We start from the raw sequence: 6,890 nt of genomic DNA, 5'->3' as shown, positions 1-6,890 counted from the left end.
TGTCTTTTTTTTTTTTTTTTTTCCTTGTCTTTTTAACTTCTAGAGCTACATTCCTTGGCTTGCAGCCCTTCCTCCATCGTCTAAGCCAGCAGCACAGCATCTTGAGATCTCTCTCTGAGTTTCTGCCTTCACACATTGCCTTCTCTCTCATAAGGACCCTGTGATTACATTGTCCCCACCCTCATAATCCAAGATGGTCTTCCCTATTTTTAAGATCCTTAATTTAATCACATCTGCAAAATCATTTTGCCATATAAGGTCATTTCATAGGTTCTGAGAATTAGGACCTGGTATCTTTAGGTGGCCATTATTCAGCCTACCTTGTCCCATTGAGCAAGATACTCAATACACGTTTGGTGACTTGCATCATAAGAAAGGGAAGAACTAATGCCCCAGCAGAGACCCCACAACATGAGAACCTGGAGCTGCAAGGACTGAGAAATTCTGGGTGTGATATAACCCAGAGTCCCTCCAACGTGGCATGCCTCCCACATCCCCCAAAACATTGCTGTTGCTCTGCCCCTGGAATACTGGTATCTCCTGCCCCAGCCTCTTCCAGACATCAAAATCTTTGTTCTTATTTTAGATCTTGAAGAAACAATTTACAAATTTGTTACCAAACAATAGAATCTTGATTTCTATTTACCAATTAATCAAGCAAAAGAACTGATTGTCTTGGCTAAACATGAACTTTGGAGTCGGAAGACCTGAATTCAAACCTAGGCTCTCCCACTTACTAGCTGCAAACAATAATTTTACCCCTGGGAGGAGCCTCAGGTGATATGTATTGTTTTGGTTTTTGATCTGTAAAATGGGGACAATAACAGAACCTCCGTTGTAAGGTAGTTATGACAAATAAATAAGATGATGTGTATTGTGGTTTTGAAGTGTGGTTCCCAGACCACCTCCATTAACAGTACCTGTGAATTGGCCCCACTCCTGACATATTGAATCAGAGACTCTTGGGATGGGGCCCAGCAATCTATGTGGCAATAATCCTTCCAGAAGATTCTAGCGTAGCTCAAGCTTGAAAGCCACTTTATATATATATATATATATATATATATATATATATATATATATATGCCTTTATGCCTTCCTTACATATATACCTATATATATATAATTATATATTGTACAACATACCATATGTTATGTATACACTTAGCATAATAAATATAATATATATTACATATAATATGCTAGGCCTAAGGAGCCTGATGCACAATAAGCACTCAACAAATGGTTCTCATTATTGTTATCGCCAATGTATACTATTGATAGTTCTAGCACATTCTGAGATTTTTTTTTTAATATTTTATTTACTTACCACAGACATAGAGAGAGAGAGAGAGAGGCAGAGACACAGGCAGAGGGAGAAGCAGGCTCCATCCCGGGGCTCCAAGATCGAGCCCTGGGCCAAAGGCAGGTGCTAAACCGCTGAGCCACCCAGGGATCCCCTCTTTGAGATGTTAAGCTGGGTATATATCTCTCCCTTTTCATATTCTACTAACACTGTATGTGTTAGGGAGGTCTCCTACTGCACCCTTACACCCACACAGCAGTCATTTAATGAAGTGGTCTTCCCACCTCTCCTTGCTCTCTATTTCTCCAGACAGGTTAAGCCCCCTGGTCAAACCCCGCCCATACCTGCATGCCAACTGTGCAAGTACTGCAAAGACCTCCCCCTAGCTGTCTCTTCTCCAAGGAACCTCAGCTGCACTTAGGGCTCTCCAGCATGTCTGAGCCTCAGAAGAGGGCTGACCAGCCCTGAGGCACAGGGGACGTTTCCTCTTCTAATCTGGGACCTATGTTTCTCTCTCTCCTGGCTTTGTCTGTCTGGCTTTGGCAGCTACTTCACCCTGCTGACTCACTCCGCTCTGAGGTTGACCAAAACCCCCAGGGCCTTTTTCTCAGGAACTGCCTGAGCTCTGGTGTCTTGGGTCACCCCAGTCCTTGTCATGTACAAGTCATTTCTTAAAAATAACATTTACTTTCAAATTACAAGAGTAATACATCCTTGGTGTAGTAATTTAGGGAACAGAAAGAGGAAAAAAAAATCATTAGTAATGGTCACTTTTAAATGGTCACGTTTAATTTTCAAAAATGATCCTATATTTGTTGTAATCAAGAATAAAACTCCCCCCATTTAAGCAGCTTTCATTTCTGGAGAAAGAAAAGGAATAGGAGAAAACAAAACTAATCTACATGGGGTGGAGGGCACCTGGGTGGCTCAGCTGACTGTGTCCAACTCTTGATTGTGACTCTTGGTTTCGGCTGGGGTGGTGATCTTAGGGTGGTGGGGTTGAGTCCTGCATGGGGTTCTGTGCTCAGTGCACAGTCTGCTGCAAATTTTCTCTTTCCCTCTGACCTGTGCCCTGCTTGCACTCTCTCTCTCTCTCAAATAATTAAATTAATAATAAACTCTTTAAAAAAACCTCTAATGTACATAGGGATAATTGTGAGTTCTAGCATATACAGATATCTCTGTTCCCATCTACAATTCAAATGTATGTCAGTGTATAACAATATAAACTCATCTCCGAGAGACTACCATTGCTAATATTTGGGGTATAGCCTCCAGGACTTTATAGTTTACATCCGGTACATTTAAACTTGAATTTAGGTCTAGAGAATGCAAACTGGTGCAGCCACTCTGGAAAAGAGTATGGAGGTTTCTCAAAAAGTTAAAAATAGAACTACCCTGTGACCAAGCAATTACTCGATGAGGCATTTATCCGAAGGATATAATCAAAGGGGTACGTGCACCCCGATGTTTATAGCTGCAATGTCCACAGTAGCCCAAATATGGAAAGAGCCCAGCTGTCAGTCAACAGGTGAATGGATAAAGAATATGTGATGTACATATATATATACACACACACACATATACATACATATGTATATACACAATGGGATATTAGTCATCAAAAAGAATGAAATCTTGCCATTTGCAACAATGTGGATTGAGCAAGAGTGTATTATGCTAATCGAAATAAGTCAGTCAGAGAAACACAAATATCATATGATTTCCCTCATATGTGGAATTTAAGAAGCAAAACAGATGAACATGGGGAAGGGAAGGGAAGATAGAATAAGACGAAACCAGAGAGGGAGGCAAACCATTAGAGACTCTCAACTATAGGAAAGGAACTGAGGGTTGTGGAGGAGAGGTGGGTGGGGGGCTAGGGTAGCTGGGTAGTGGGCATTAAGCAGGGCACTTGATGGAATGAGCATTGGGTGTTGTATGCAACTGATGAATCACCAAATTCTACCCCTGAAACTAATAATACAGTATATGTTAACTAAACTGAATTTAAAATTTAAAAAAAAATTTAAGTTTAAATTTAGGTCTAAACTTAGTACTGGATTCGGAGATAGACCTGGTTCAAATTCTGGCTCCCCTATTTATTGGTTGTATTACTTTGGACAATTTATTAAATCTCTTGGAGCCTCGGTTTCCTCATCTGTAAAATGGAGGTGATAGTATCTACTCCCCAGGCTTCCAGTCAACATGAAAATGAATGGAAATAAAACACACAGTAAGAGTCTGTAAAGCGCTTATACTGGGGTTGTTACTATTGTTAACCGTTCACCTGGCCAGCTGCTGTTCCCTTCCAGATCCAGGTCAGATGCCGCTCTTCTTCCTAGTCTTCCCTGGCAGCTCCCACACCTCCCGCTCCCTTCCTCTTGCTGCGGTCCTGTGTCCGTCTTTCTGTTATAGCATCAGACACACGCTGCTGTGCCTCCTACAATCTTAAGCTCCTGGGAGAGAACGACCATGTCCACCGTGTTCATTTCTGTGTCGCTGGGGCAGGGTCCAGCAGGAGGCGGGGCCCAGAGCGGCTGTCAGAGTGCACCAAATGGGGCTGGATAAGGATATGTTAAGGACTGGATGAATAAACATCGGGGAGACTGAAGGCGTAAATGCACGAACACGCGAATGGGTCGGGAGCGCCAGGCGTCGCCCTCCCACCCAGCGCTCTTTTCTGGCGCGGGGAGCGAACCCCCTCCGCCCCGGCGGCTCGTCAGGTGGGGGGCGGGGCTCCACGGCGGGAGCTCCGCCCGGTGGGCGTGTCGGGGGCGGGGCCTCTGGAGGCCCGGGGTGCGGACTGCGTGCCGGGGGCGGGGCCGGAATCCGCGCACCCGCACAGCCAAACCCCCACAGTCGGCCGCCCCACCCCGGGCGTGCGCCCTGGAGAGGCCGCAGTCTGGAAACTGAGGCCTCCGGGGTGGGACGCTGCAGCCGGGCCGAGTCTGACCCCAGCCAATTATTAGTTCACTTGCTGTGTGACCTTCGTTGGCACCGGTCTCGGTCCCCGCTCCAATCTCCCCCTATCCCGAGGAACCCCTCCCGCTTCGGCATGATTCAGTCTGAACTCTCTCCTGGGCAACCTCCAAGAAAACCTCCGAAAGCAAAAGCGAAAGCTGATACCTGACAGCGTCGAGTTAGACCTTTAGGAGTGGCAGAGAGCTGAGTCAGAAGGAAAAGCCGCCTTACCCCAGCTCCCTCCCTGCCCCGGGCTTCCTTATCTGTAAACCGGCCTGCGGGCCGTAGTCACTGCCCCCACGCCCGCAGGCTGGCAGCGGGGATCCAGGGGCTGCTGCGCGGGTTACTCTCACTGTCGGAGGCCCGCCCCCCACGCCGTGGGCCCGTGCGGCAGGGGAGCGTAAGAGGGGCTCCTGGTACCTTCTGGGCTGGTGTGCTGCAGCTGGAGAGGCTAGGCTGGGTCCTCTGTGCCGCGCGCCTAAGGGCCTCAGGCCTGCGGGGAAGGCCTGCGGAAGAAGGAAATGGTTGTGTTGAGACAGGATGATAGAGCAACTCTGCCACGAAGGATCCGAAGGATCCGGGTGGAAAGCTCCCTGCTCCCAGCGTGTTCTGGTGGTGAACCTTCGGGCAGCCACCGAGGTCAGAAAGTACCTGGTGTTCACCAAGTACTTCACAGGGCAGCAGCAGGCCTCAGCTTGAGGAGCCTCAGGCCAGCCACTGGAACCTCAGAACCTTCCTCTCCTCGGAGCAGTTTTCCAGGTCACCCGGAGGTGGTGACCAGCCAAGCCTCTCATCTGCTCCTTCATAGAACGGGCCCTAGGAAATAGCCTTGGGAGTTAGCTCATGGGAGCTCGTTTCCCCTCTCTGGATGTCAGTACTGAGTGAGAGAGAGTTGTATCTAGCTCTGGAGTGGCGTAATCTTGAACCCAGGATCCTATGGCCAAGACAAGTATTTTGTAAACTCTGGGGTTGGAGACAGTAGAGAGGCCCAGTCCCATGGACAAATGAAAAGACACCCAGGATGTTTGATCACTCTTCACTGAATGACTTGGGAAAGACCCAAACTTCCTGTGTTTCTCCTTCCTCATTGGCAAAATGGGGACATTCCCTTTTGGGCCTGTCGTTCCTTTTCTGTAAAACAGGAGGGGGATGGGTCCAAAGGTTTTAAGTTCTGTGATTGGGCTTCCTAGCTATGACCTTGGGCAAGCCACTTCACCGCCCCCCCATCTTAGAAAAGTTTTAGTTTTTCCCTCTGCCCAATGGACATCTTACTCCTCCCTACTCTTAGGGTTACTGAGTTCAAATGGGGTGAACAGGAAGAAAGTGAACCCTGATATAGGCACAGCCGAGCTTCATCTCCCCCCACTTCCTGATGAATCTGGGGTGTGCTGTTCCCATGGTGCTGGCTTAGAAGTGACCTTCAGAATCCATCCCCCTGAAGTTATGAAAGAGCTGCTGTGGCTCTCCACTGGCCCAAATGGGATCAAGGACCAACCTCGGCCTCCATTCAAAACCCTCTCCCACTCATATCTGTTTCTCCTCACTCTCCAGGATACACCAGTAACTTCCTCAAACAAACCTTCCTCCCCTTTATTTGTGATTTCAGGGTCCCGACTGTACTTGTCATCAAGATCTGCTCTTCCTCCAACTATTTTTGAAATTAGAGAAGGCTATCCCCACATACCCAGGAGCTGGAGCCTGAAACCCGGGGTATATTATCCTCAACTCCTTTTCCTCACTATCCACATTTATACTAGCCCACAGTCATGAAGCTTCTGTTTTCTGGGAGTCCAGCTCCTGTGTCTCTCAAGGACCCCAGGACCTTGTGGAACATGTGGGGCCTTTACTGAATAGCCACACACCTTTGCTCTGCTGGGCCCTGTGCCGACACTGGAGGCACAAAGGTGGGTCAGTCTTTATCCTTAGGGGCCCCAGGCCAGTGGGGAGTCACGTGACCACTCTCCTGGACTTGCTTATTCAATCTCTTTACGTTTTAAGCCCCTACACAGTAGAAACATGGTAAGATCTGCAAACACGGGTGGAGAGAACTGGCTGAGTGACCATGGGGAAGCTCTCTCCCCCTCTGGCCCTCTGTTTTGCTATCTGCATAATGGAATTGAATCGAATAAAGGATGAGTGGGGGCTTTTCCAGTTCCAACAGTCTTGGAAGCAACGCCTCTCCAAGCCAGGGAGCCAGAGGAGGAGCGGAGGAGGAGGAGGGAGACAGAGACAGGGCTGCTTAGATGCCCCCCCCCTTCCCCGCCCACTAAGGAGGAGGAGGTCCCTCTCCTGCCAGGCAGTTCCTTGTAGCCCCACCCCTCTCCCTTACCTCTCCTCCTCAGGCTGTGTAAAGCCTCTGTAAAGCCTTTTGCCTAAAGCAGAGAAGCTACTGGTTAGCTCCTTCCCAAGCTCGGCTGGGCTATCTGACTGGCCCACAGCCTAACCCGGCTGGTGACTGGTGGCTTCTCTCCAGCTGGCATAGGGCTGGAGTCCAGGCTGGGAAAGGAGAGCCCTGCGGATCTCTGCCCAGTGGCTGCTGCAGCGAAGAGTTTGTGAGTCAGACCGACCTGGGTTCCAACCCCAGCCGGGCCACTTTATAGCTGTGAGACTGTAATAGTTA

The sequence above is a fragment of the Canis lupus genome, chromosome 2 (assembly GCF_011100685.1).
Source record: "Canis lupus familiaris isolate Mischka breed German Shepherd chromosome 2, alternate assembly UU_Cfam_GSD_1.0, whole genome shotgun sequence".
Taxonomy (NCBI): domain Eukaryota; kingdom Metazoa; phylum Chordata; class Mammalia; order Carnivora; family Canidae; genus Canis; species Canis lupus.
Note: the sequence above shows the minus strand (reverse complement) of the source record.